A 13,621-nucleotide genomic window follows, 5' to 3' on the forward strand; every position below is an offset into this window, starting at 1 on the left:
CCGCAGAAACATGCTTCTCCAAAAACATAAATCAAACCATCCTCGATACCAAAATGTCAAGGTAAAAATCACCTTTGTAGAGGGCGACGGACCGTGCCTCAGAGAATGCATGTTACACTTGCAGGAAGGCAAGAAAAACACGACGCATAATCTTACTAAATACCTTTTACTTACAACAATATAAAAACTAAATATATATTATACAGAGCTAGCTAGCTTCATCCTAACGTAACAGTCAGTAACAGCAAAGTGAAAAAAGAACAATACAGACAATAACTCTGGGAACTTCTTCTAGACATGCGCACTAAACAGACTGAAACCATAACATAGCTAGTCATATGGGATTCACTATGGTTACCAGATAAGTTATCACAACAGGTGCAGAGAGCAGGGGAAATGTACAGTTAGAAACGAACTTTTCTGACGAACAAAAAAAACGTGCAGTGACATTAAGCTTGGGAAGGTGACCAAGTTCTGTGACCAATAGATCTGTGGGTCATGTGCCCGGAACCATGCCAGTCCCAAGACCACGGGGAAATGCAGATCTGAGGTGATATAGAACTGGATGGCCTCCACATGGGAACTGATGGCCATACATAATGGTTGCGTGGCGGCCGTAATTGGCCCAGACAGGAGCACTCGACCATCGATAGTCTCCACTAACATGGACGGAACCACCAGGCACTGGGGAACAGCCCATTTGGCCATAAATGCTGAGTCCATAAAATTTGTGGTGGTCCCAGAGTCAATTAAGGCATGGACTGGAATCCCCTCTGGCTTGCCAGGAAGGATCAGACGTGCCTCCAATATCAGATGCCGTGGAGGTCCACAGGCAGCATCGGAAAGACGTCGCTCAGTGTTGTTGTGGGACGCCCGATCTATCACACCGTCTAGATCAGGCTCGGGGCGTTTCCCGACAGAAAAGTAGGGGACTTTCTCGGAGCAGACTCGATCACTGATGCCCGCTGTCGCTTCTTTGGGCAAAAAGCAGCCAAATGTCCAGGGTCCCCGCAGTAAAAACAGAACCCCTCCGATCGTCTGTTCATTTCAGTCACCGATAGACGAGACCTGGCGGCACCCAGCTCTATTGGCTCCTCCCTTTGAACTGGGGGCTCACGCACAACAGGGGCTGCAGGGGTCTGTGGGGTGGCACGGCGACTCCTTCGCTGCTGCAACCGAGCATCGATCCGCAGGCAGAGATGGATCAGCCCATTCAGGTCTGAGGGAATATCCACACGGGCCAGCTCATCCAACATCTCCTCCGACAATCCATCCTGGAAGGCATCCACGAGCGCAGCCTCATTCCAGGCGGAATCCTGGCTAAGCAGCCGAAAATCGCTGATATAGCCCTGTTGACCCTGCCTCAGAGCTTTCAGGCGATGAGTAGCAGTCTGCGTCTTAATAGGGTCCTCATACATCAGACGCATATGATCACAAAACCCCACAAAGTTGTCCAACAATGGCCTAAATTGAGCCAGCAGAGGCGTGCCCCAACGAGCTGCATCACCCGAAAGAAGGCTTAACACAAACCCCACCTTATCCCGGTCAGTGGGGAAATCAGCTGCTCTCACGCTAATAAAGAGCTGGCATTGTCCCAGGAAAGCAGGAAACAGTTCTGGATTGCCAGTAAATTTATCCGGCATTGCAACTTGGCATTTTCTCCTGGGTGGGGGTGATGGTGGGGGTGCAGCATGGACCTGAGCTTGCAGTTGAGCCACCTGAGCTGCCAGCAAAGTGAGTTGCTGGGTGAGCTGGGTATTCTCAGCACGTAGCTGCTCCATAATATTAGTAAGGGGTGGGAGGCTGAAGGCAAACTGTTCTGTACCAGCCTGCTACCGGCCCTGCAGAAAAGGCAGGGACAACCCCTTTTACAAGAAGGCAAGAGGCTGGAATTACGCCTGCCAAATTTATTGCTACAAAAACAAATAGAACAAGACACGAACCAAAAAACAGGAGCTTTTCAAGCGGTTGCCTTCAGCAAACCAGCCCTCCCACGCATTCCCCCTTAAATACAGTTCAGGGCGTGGCTTCTCTCTGCCTCCTTCTGAGGAGCCCCATTGCCTTCCTCTGTTTACTCCTGATTGACTGCCTCCTGCGTCGGGCGTCCTTGAACAGGGCCAGCTGTGGGTCATCTTCATCCACGCTGTCAGGCTCACACAGCTGGGTCTGCGTCGTGACCAGGTGAGAGGGGCCTGGCTGAGGGCTCTCATCAAGCTGTCCAACCCCCTTAGCAAACTCTTCAACACCCCCCTCCTCCTCCTCCTCTGAGTCGTCCGACCCAACTGCCGAACCCACAGGCTGACCCTGAATCACAACACTATCAGCCTGACCTCAATACCTGGGAAGATTCTGTAAAAGATAATCAAAGAACAAATCAGCAAAAACCTTGATGTGAACAAAGTTATCACTAAAAGCCAACATGGGTTTGTCAAAAACAGATCATGCCAGACAAATCTTATTGCATTCATTGACCAAGTGACAAAATTAGTGGACCAGAGTAATGCTGTAGATATAATTTACTTGGACTTCAGTAAGGCATTTGATAAAGTAGATCACAACCTTCTACTTGATAAGATAGAAAAATGTTGGTTAGATAGCATCACCACCAGATGGATTCGTAGCTGGTTGACAGGCCGTACTCAGCGTGTGGTCCTCAATGGAACTGCATCTACATGGAAGGAAGTGTGTAGTGGGGTGCCCCAGGGCTCTGTTCTGGGCCCAGTGCTCTTCAACATCTTCATCAACGATTTGGATGAGGGGATAGATGGGGAACTCATCAAATTTGCAGACAACACCAAGCTGGCAGGAATAGCCAATACTCCAGAAGATAGGCTTAAGATACAGGAGGATCTGGACAGACTCGAACACTGGGCACTATCTAACAAAATGAAATTCAATGGTGAAAAAAGCAAGGTTCTACATTTAGGCAGGAAAAATCAAATGCACAGGTATAGTATAGGTGGTACCTTGCTCAATAGTAGTAACTCTGAGTGAGATCTCAGAGTCCTAGTGGACAATCACTTAAATATGAGCCAGCAGTGTGCTTCAGCTGCCAAAAAAGCCAACAGAGTGCTAGGCTGCATTAACAGAGGGATAGAATCAAGATCACGTGAAGTACTAATACCACTTTACAATGCGTTGCATCCAGTTTTGGTCACCACGATGTAAAAAATATGTCGAGACTCTAGGAAGAGTACAGAGAAGAGCAACAAAGATGATTGGGGGACTGGAGGCTAAAACATATAGGGAACGGTTGCTGGAATTGGGTATGTGTAGTTTAATGAAGAGAAGGGTGAGGGGTGACATGATAGCAGTGTTCCAATATCTCAGGGGCTGCCACAAAGAAGAGGGAGCCAAGCTATTCTCCAAAGCACCTGAAAGCAGGACAAGAAGCAACGGATGGAAACTAGTCAAGGAGAGAAGCAACCTAGAACTAAGGAGAAATTTCCTGACATTTAGAACAACTAACCAGTGGAACAACCTGCCTCCAGAAGTGGTGAATGCTCCAGCCCTGGAAGTTTTTAAAAAGAGACTGGCCAGCCATTTGTCTGAAATGGTATAGGGTTTCTTGCCTGAGCAGGGGGTTGGACTAGATGACCTCCAAGGTGCCTTCCAACTTATTATTATTATTATTATTATTATTATTATTATTATTATTATTATTATTATTATTATTATTATTACAAACTGTACATATAACATCTGTCGGTTTTTTAGTAAACTGTCATATAGTCCTCAGTGTTATATTTACATATCTTTCAGTTATGCCCATTATATAGATGCTAATAAGAAATCCTTACATTATCAACCAATCAATGTTCATCTCAGCGATCCTCCTTAACTCTAACCAATTGTACAAATTTTGCCAAATTTCATAATACTCCATTTCGTTCTTATTTTTGATCTCTAGGGTTAACCTGTCCATTTCAGCGCAGCATAAAATTTTATCTATTATTTCTTCTTCAGTGGGTGTTTCCTTTCTTTTCCATTTTTGGGCATATGCCAGTCTTGCTGCGGTTAAGATATGTACTAATAAGTAGAGAGATGCTTTACTGAGATTATCGTTAATAATCCCTAATAAAAAGATTTCTGGTTTTAAATCAATTTTGTGTCGTAATATTTCTTCCAACCAATTTTTTATCCGCTGCCAAAAAAATTTCGCTTCTGAACATTCCTACCACATGATAGTTTTTAAATTGCGCATGCCCAAGATGGCGGACGTGCTGGGCTGAGCTCCGTGGAGAGTTCCCAGTTTTTCGGCGTCCTTGGTGGTCTTTCGGGGTCCGACAGGTCCGCAGAGATGTTTTTTCTCTGTGTCGAGGTTTGGAGGGACGAATGATCTGAGAAGAAAGACGGTCGGCATTTTCGTTGGAGTTGCAGCCCTCCATTTCGAATTCCATCTGAGAGCTTCGGTGCTTGTTCGGAGGTCCCGGTGGAGCTGGGAGGAGCCGCGGCTTGGAGGGCTCTGAGCAGTTGATCTTCGGAGCCGATAGAGCCGCGGCCTAGAGTGGTAGAGAATTGAATGGGAGCATCATGCCGGTTTATGGTTTCTTCGCGGTCTGTTTTCGGTGGTTATCTGAGGCTGTTTTATGCCCGTTTTCGGCGGGGGAGACCTACGGCTGGTGTTGGACTGTTGGACTGTTGGCACTGTGTGTTGCTGGCCGGACGACACGGGTTAGCTCATGCCTTCTATGTTCTGGCCATTTGGACTTCAGTTGCCTGTTCTGGGGTCCATCCATCTGCTTTTCAGCCTCTCTTGTTCTCCCCGCTTTGAGAAGAACTGTGCTCTCCAACTTGAACATTGTCATCTCCAGGTTGTTATGCCTTGTAATTGCTGCTCTTTTTTCTCTTTCCCCCCATGGACCCACTGGACTTAGAAGGTCTTGGATGAGCCGCTGTGAGAGGGTGGCTCGGATGTACCATCATCTATACCAACCTATACCATCTGCTGCCTCCCTAGAGGTGAGAGATCTAGGGAGGTATGCCTTATTTGGGTTGGTATTCCGTCCGCTCCAAGATGGATTTGGGCCCTCCGTGAGAGGGAGGTGCCCGATCTACTTTGGAAGTTACCTGAAAGGTACCCAGCTCAGTGGCAGGGAGCTGGTGGACTGGACACTTCGACCTTCTATTTTACATCTTCCTGACTGACTGACTATGGGACTGCCTGACTGGACCTACCCGGACAATGGTCCATTTGTCCTATTCTAGCACAGACTTATTTGCGCTCAGGGGTGGCCCCCCTTCCTGGGCGCGACCCGCCTTTGTTTCCATTGTTCCTCTTGATGACGGGCCCAATTATTGGGACCCCGAGAGATGGTTGGGCAGGGACAGGAGCCTCTATCACAAATTTAATAAGAGGCCCCTGGTGCACTTTTTAGGAAAATTTTTTGTGGGGTTAGGGAGGGGGGTGGGTTCACAGGTTTGGTTGGAAACTGGGGGGGTTCCACCAACCATTTCTCAGACCAGGCCTGGGATTGATCACGCCGTGACGGGGCTTGGGTTGGGTGCCTACGGGGCCCCGGAGCGGGGTGTGGGATTGCCTATCCCCACGGCGGTAGGGAATGTCCGCAGGTGCATGAACAGAGGGCCGTATCAATATCTGGGAGTGCGTCCCCGCTGTCTCCAAGCGGTGATGCGCTCCGACCCTCTGATTTCGGCCCCCTAGTCACAGCTCCAATATGATCTTCTAAAGAGAGCTGTGAGTCTAGGAGGACCCCCAAGTTGCGTGCCCTATCTACGGGGGGCAATAGCTCACCCCCCATAGCAAGAGATGGAGTAATCTGAATTTCCTGGGATGCCGGCACGAACAGCCACTCGGTCTTGTCAGGGTTTTTTATCTTTTCTGTATCGTGACTGTATTTGTAAGTATGCCCACCATTCCAACTCTACACCATCTTCTGATAATCTTTTTCTTGTTTTCAGGTCTCCATTTTCGTCTAAGAGATCTTTATATGTAATTACACTTCCTAGATTTATAAATTTGGGGTGCATAAAAATCTCTAATATAGATAGCCAATTGGGAATTTCTATATAGTTTTGTCTAATGCTTTTTATTTTTTGTGCCAATTCTCCCTTTTCTATAATATTAAATTTATGCTTATTTAAATCCAACTGTTGTTTTAAATCTCTACATTGTGGGTTTTTTTGTAGTTATTATTTTATTATTATTATTATTTATTGAATTTTTATACCGCCCTTCTCCCGAAGGACTCAGGGCGGTGAACAGGGCATATAAATAGAAATACAAAAGTTAAAAAAGATTAAATAATTGCCCAATTAAAACAATCAAAATGTAAAACCCATTAAAACCCTAAGGTTCCCCCATCAGGCCAGGCCAGCTTGTTCGAATAAATGGGTCTTTAACCCACGCCGGAAGGAGCGAAGATCCGGTGCCATCCGGAGCTCAACCGGCAGTTGGTTCCATAAAGCCGGGGCGCCCACAGAGAAGGCCCTCCTAAATTTTTATGTTCATCCTCTAAACTTTTTTGAAATTGCCTTTTGTTTTTATATTCATTGGCCATATACGCAATTGCAGTTCCTCTCATAACTGCTTTGGCCGTATCCCATAAATTTTGAGTGCTAGTCTCCTCTTTCTTATTTATCTGGAAAAATGTCCGCATTTGTTCCTCCATCTTATGTTTAAATTCTGTTTGGTTTAGGATTGGCTTTTTAAGACTCCACCTCCACCTCTTCTGTTCTTTCCATTTAATTACAATGGGATTATGATCTGCCCAAGTATTAATATCTATTATTATATCATCAATATCTGAATTTAGTTCTTTCGTTGTCCAGACCATATCAATTCTAGACCACGATTGATGCCGCCCTGAATAGTATGTAAACTGCTTTTCATTCAAATTTCTTTCCCTCCAACTATCTTGAATATTTAATTCCTCCACCATTTTAAAAAAAGTACAGGGTAATATTCTCCTAGTTCGTTTCCTAACTTCCTCACTCTTATAATCTAATTCTCTGTCTATAATTGCATTAAAATCGCCAGTTATACAAATGTTCTCATATTCCATATCAGCAATAACCTTATGCAATTTCTTATAAAATTGTCTTTGTTTTTCATTGGGGGCATAAATTCCTACCAGGGCGACCTTTTTTTTATTCAAGGAAATTTCAATAATCAATATTCTACCTTCCTCATCTCGATAAATTTGTCTTGCTGGGATTCTTTCTTTAACGTATATCACAATTCCTCCTTTCTTCTGCTGTGAAAGCGATACAAATTTAATTCCTAACTTAGGGTACTTTAATAGATCCTGATCTTGAGTCTTTATATGTGTTTCTTGTAGAATTGTTATATCTAAATTTTTCTTACTGAGCTTATTCAAAATTATATTTCTCTTAGCTGGGGAGTTTAGTCCATTCACATTTAATGATAATACTATTAATATTTCTATATTACTGCCTCTGTTTTGATCTTGTTGCCCTTGTCGGTCTATCTTCCTCAACCTCTTTGTGTCTACTCTCATCATTGTTGTTATGGTGCATTCTCATTTTTTCTCTTCTCTCTGTTTCCTGTTCTTTGTCTTGTGATACCTGTGTCTTTCTATTATATCTCTCTGCATTGTTCCCTTAACTCTCTTTCTTCTATATCTTTTTTCTTGCCAGGTCACCACAATCCCTTCCGGCATCAGCCACCTAAAATTAATATTTTGTCTTATTAATTTTGATGTAATATGTTGGTAGGGACTTCTCAGATCTCTTACCCTCTTAGGGACTTGTTTGAGGACAATTAGTTGTTTACCTCTATATTCTATTGGGTCGTCCCTTGTTCTGTGCAAAATCTCATCCCTAATTGACCTCTTCACAAATCTGATATGTACCTCCTTGGGTAAGTTATTTCTTCTCGCGTAATTTGTGTGAATTCTATATATCTCACTGTCACTCTTCAAGTTTATTTTGTTTTTTGTTAAACTTCTTCTTGGCTTTACTGCAAGAGCCAGAAAGAGAAACCACCCTGGATCTCCAGTCCTTACAGCCTGTGAGCCTGTTGCTTTAAGGTCAGATCTCTTTTCCCCCCCATCTCCTTCTCGGCGTTATCTGACAGGGGAGATGAATTCCCCTTTCACTCTGGGGCCTCTCGTCTCCTCTTCTCTTCTGTGAAATTCTCTGGAAAGATTTCACCATCCGGAACACTTACAAGAGTTCGCTGAGTGTTTCCTCTGCCAGGTTAGCTGAATCGCTGTCCCGCTGGCTCACCACTATTTTTAACAGCTGTCATTTCTTCACGGCTGCCATAATGGGCCGTCTCCTAGGCTTTCCTGCTTTCTGCAGCTCGAACTGCCGTCCTGAGCTGCTCAGCTGGGCGCCTCTGCTTCTAATCTCCCTCCGAGAGATCTGGGGCTTTTTAAAAAACCCACTGGGAACAGAGGAAAAGCTGTGAGATCGGCACGCTCATTCGGAGTGGCGTCTCAACACAGCCATTCCGTTTTGACAGCTGGCTCCCGGATTCTCAAGTTTAGCAAGAATTCGTAAAGCTCCTGGGGACTTCTCAGGGACTCAGCTCCTTGCATCATCCCCAGACTAATGGAGCCTGTGAATGCGCCAACGGTATATTGTAGCAATATCTCTGGTGCTACGTTAATTACCAGCAGGACAATTGGTCAGACCTCCTTCCTTTCAGAGGTAGCTTATAACAATTCAATACGCATCAGTACTGGATTCGTAGCATTTCGTGGGGCCACTGGCCTGAGTTTGTCGCTATGCCAGAATTCCTGCAACAATCACCCCAATGTACATCACTGGCTGAATGGGTGAACCTATTGCAAGCTACGTGGCCGGTAGTCCGTAAAGAACTGGATGACGCTAGGGATACCTCCAAAAGATATGCCAAGAAAAGATCCCCACAGAAAAATGACAATGTTCAAAACGAAGTGTACCTTTCCACCAAATATCTGCAATCTAGGCAACCTTCGAAAAAGCTAGGGCCAAAATATAAAGGCCCTTTCCCTGTAGCCCGAGTTATCAACCCAGTAACTGTCAAACTGAAGCTACCTAAAACTCAGAAGAATCCATCCTGTGTTTCATTGCAGCCTCTTGAAACCTGCAATGACCTCACCCTTGTGACCATTGGCAGACTCCGTCCTTCCCCTATTCTCATTGAAGACAAACAACACTTTGAAGTAAAAGAAATCCTTGGTTCATGCATCCATAGGGGCAAACTTTGATACTTACTCCTCTGGAAAGACTTTCCCCCTTCTGAAACTGAGTGGGTAGCTGCCCAACATGTGTGAGCCCCAAGGCTGTTATGTAAATTACACAGTAGATACCCTGATAAGCCCCACTGAATAAGCTCCTCTCTAATAATCTTCTCTTCTCCAGGTCTAGCCCTTTCTCCAAGGGGAGCAGAATGTCAGAGCTGCCACCTCATGCCTGCTTTCTGCAATTGCTTTGGTACCAGTCTGCCATGAACCCTGGGGGGAGGAGGGAGTGCCTGAGGGGGAAAGTGAAAGAGTGTGTGCCTGGCTGACAGTGTCCCAAGGTCACTCCGCGATGAGAAGAATGCAGCTGCAAGCCAGTCTACAATCAGAGCGGCCGTTTCCAAAACGTCTTATTTGAAACTGATTGGACAGTGGAGTGACCAGCAATGGGAAGTGCCTAAGCAGGGAAACATTTTTACTCAGAGTTTTGTTACACAAACTCCAGTTCTGTCTTTGTTTTAATGTATTCTGCTTGACCTTTAGTAAACTATACCTTTTTCACCAAATGGAGTCAAGGAACGTTCTTATTTAAAGGTTCAAGCTGAGGCAGGGCAGACAATCCCTCTTGTAGTTACTATTGTTGAGCCAGGTACCACCTATGCTATACTTGTGCATTTGGTTTTTCTTGCCTAAATTTATAACCTTATTTTTTCACCATTGAATTTCATTTTGTTAGATAGGGCCCAATGTTCAAGTGTGTCAAGATCCTTCTGTATCTTAAGCCTATCTTCTGTAGCGTTGGCTATTCCTGCCAGCTTGGTGACATCTGCAGATTTGATAAGTTCCCCATCTATTCCCATTTTAGCTTTTGGTTATGACTTTCTTTGCCTCTGGGTGTTTGCAGATTCGTTGCTTGCTTATCTTTTCCACAATCTTTCCCAGGTATTGATCTCAGGTTGACAGGTCTGGAGTTTCCTGAATCCATTTTTTTCCTGTTATAAAGATGGGAACTTTTCCATTTCCAGTCATCTGGAAGTTCCCTGGTGCTCCAGGATCTTTAAAAGATATGGTTCAGTGGTTCTGAGATAACGTCTGCAAGTTCGTTCAGAACCACGGGGTGTAATCTACCTAGTCCTGGTGATTTGAACTCGTCTAGGGTGGACAGGTGCTCTATTACCATTTTATTGCCTATTTTAACTTGTATTCCTAATCTGTTTTTTACGGTACTGTTTTTCATAGGTTGGACTATTTTTTCCTTTTGTGTAAAGACAGATGCAAAAAATGAGTTTAGCAGTTCTGCTTTCTCCCTGTTTCTCATCACCTTCTTGCCATTTTCTCCCATTAATGGACCAATCGTTTCCTTGACTTTTTTTTGTTTTTTACATGTTGAAGGTTTTTTTGTTGTTATTTTTGACTTTTCTCACAAGCCTTAGTTCATTTTGAGCCTTAGCTTTCCTGATTTTATCTTTGCAGGCTTGGGCTGTTTGCTGATATTCTCAAGAAAAGGCATATTATGCCCAGAAACCAAGAAACTAAAAATCTTCCCAAATTATATGCAGTGCTAATACAGAAGAGAAATGGCAATGTAAGTAATATAAGAGCATAAAGACTCCTTCAATATGTCAACAGCCAAACCATCAGAATAGAATACAGGTGAAACTCGAAAAATTAGAATATCGTGCAAAAGTTCATTTATTTGAGTACTGCAAATAGCCCAGGTAAGACGCTTCTGACGTTGTTTGTTGTTCAGGAGCAGCTTGACAAGAGAAATACAACATTTGAAACCCATGTCCAGGATCCATCTGTGTGTGGTGGTTCTTGATGCACTGACTCCAGCCTCAGTCCACTCCTTGTAAAAGTCCCCATCACTTTTGAATGGCCTTTTCCTGACAATCCTCTCCAGGCTGCGGTCATCCCTGCTGCTTGTGCACCTTTTTCTTCCACACTTTTCCCTTCCACATAACTTTCTATTAATGTGCTTTGATACAGCACTTGGGGAACATCCAACTTTTTTTGCAATTACCTTTTGAGGCTTTCCCTCCTTATGGATGGTGTCAATGATGGTTTTCTGCACAACTGTCAGGTCAGCAGTCTTCCCCATGATTGTGATTCCTACTATACCAGACTGAGAGACCATTTAAAGGCTCAGGAACCCTTTGCAGGTGTTATGGCTTAATTAGCTGATTAGAGTGGGACACTTTGAGCCTAGAATATTGCACCTTTTCACAATATTCTAATTTTCTGAGATTGTGGATTTGGGGTTTTCATGAGCTGTAAGCCATAATCATCACAATTATGACAAATCACGGCTTGAACTATCTTGCTTTGCATGTAATGAGTCTATCTCATATATTCGTTTCCCCTTTTAAGTTGCATTACTGAAATAAACCAACTTTTGCACGATATTCTAATTTTTCAAGTTTCACCTGTATGTTTAGTAATATGGCACCCACTGTTGCTATTTGCTGATATTCTGCCTTAGTTATGTGCCCCTCTTTCCACTTTTTATACTTGTTCTTTTTGTCTTTCAGTTTATCAGAGAGTTCTTTGTGCAGCCTTGGGATCCTTGGGGTTTTTCCTAACCTTTCTTCTTCTTTTCTGAATAGCAAGCCATATTTAAAACAAGTTTTCAAAGACCTCTGAATTTCAAGTACTTTGCTAAGTGCATCAGGACTGGTGTTCAAGAAGCATAAAGCATTTGGGTGGTTTATGGAAATGCATTATAGAAAACACTGAGCACATCAATAAGACAATTTTCTTAAGCAGTTGTGTACAAAGAAATGTTTCAAATCTAGCAAACATAATTTTTTATATATAGGCTGGGAGCAACAGTGAGAACAACAATCCAGCCTCATCAAACCTACAGTATACACAATATACATCAAACCTTTTTACGCTTGCGCACACAGCAAAACTACCTCATAACATAGCTAGACCACATGACATTCACTATGGTTACCAGATAGTTTATCAACACAGGTGCAGAACAGAAGGAAATGTACAATTAGAATTGAGCTTTTCAGATGAACTAAAAAAAGTGCAGTGACAATCAATATACATCAAACTTACTTATACACAAAGACAACTTGAGAAAACAACTGCTTTTGGTAAAATGGCTAAACTAACTAAATTGTGGAAGCATGCCTAGATGTCTAAAACTTTGTATTTAAAAAGTAAATACAATACAGAAATTAATTTTAACTAGAAACCATTCTTGGACTACAATCTTTTCCATGGAATCATGCCACATCCAAAATTTGAGTTTTGAAATTTGTATCTTAATTTGGGGGGTGTATGAAAGCCCTAATAAGCAGGCATATACATAGAATGAAGGCTACTGCTAAGCACATTGGTTTGTGCTTAAAATTGTAAGCCGCCCTGAGTCTTCGGAGAAGGGCGGGATATAAATGGGATTAAATAAATAAAATAAAATAAATATATACTGTATATAGTATTGATTTAATACATTACTTAATAACTAGACTTTTTTAATGATCAGAACTGAGTTAGCAAGAGTTTTTAGCTTAAAGTTCAATAGGACATGTAGATTTTTATTGGAAAAATGGTATGAAGTATCTTACAATATTATAAGCTTTTTAAAAATTTTCATTAAAGAGGTTTTTCAGAGTAAAACGAATACAAATTTAAAGAAAAAGAAAAATAAGTGAATAAGAAATAAAAGACAGAAAAAAGAAAGAAATGGTTTCTGATTACTTAACTATGATCCAGCAGTGTGCAGCAGCAACCAAAAAAGCTAATACAATCTTGGGTTGTATAAACAGAGGCATAGAATCAAGTTTATGCAAAGTATTAGTACCACTTTATAAAGCCCTAGTTAAGACCACACGTCGAATACTGCAGCCAATTTTGGTCACCATATCACAAAAAAGATGTTGAGAGACTGGGAAAAATCCAGAGAAGAGCAACTAAGATGATCAAAGGCCTGGAGACCAAAACGTACAAAGAATGGCTGCGGAACCTGGGTTTGGCCAGTCTAAAGAAAAGAAGGAATAGGGGAGACATGATAGCAGTGTTCCAGTATCTGAGGGGCTGCCACAAGGCAGAGGGGGACAGGTTGTTCACCAGAGCACCAAAGGGAAGGACAAGAAACAATGGTTGGAAGCTGATCAAGGAGAGAAGCAACCTGAAATTAAGGAGAAACTTCCTGACAGTGAGGACAATCAACCAATGGAACAGTTTACCCCCAGAAATCGTGGGCGCTCCATCACTGGAAGTTTTTAAAAAGAGACTGGACAATTATCAGACTGAGATGGTATAGGACCTCCTTCTTGAGCAGGGGGCTGGACTAGAAGACATCCAAGGTCCCTTCCAGCTCTATTCTATTCTATTCTATTCTATTCTATTCTATTCTATTCTATTCTATTCTATTCTATTCTATTCTATTCTATTCTATTCTTCTTTATAGCAGTTATATATTTCTATTTTATCCTCTCTCTCTATAGTTATAT

The 13,621-nt window shown here is 42.9% G+C and overlaps 1 protein-coding gene across 2 annotated transcripts in view; it reads right to left on the reverse strand.

Moving 5' to 3' along the window:
* The window catches only part of LOC310648259 (cullin-2-like), a 261,274-nt gene that overhangs the window by 41,822 nt on the left and 205,831 nt on the right, over positions 1–13,621 (reverse strand). The gene's annotated exons all lie outside the window — the stretch shown is intronic.

The sequence above is a fragment of the Vipera ursinii genome (genome assembly GCF_947247035.1).
Source record: "Vipera ursinii genome assembly, chromosome: W".
Taxonomy (NCBI): domain Eukaryota; kingdom Metazoa; phylum Chordata; class Lepidosauria; order Squamata; family Viperidae; genus Vipera; species Vipera ursinii.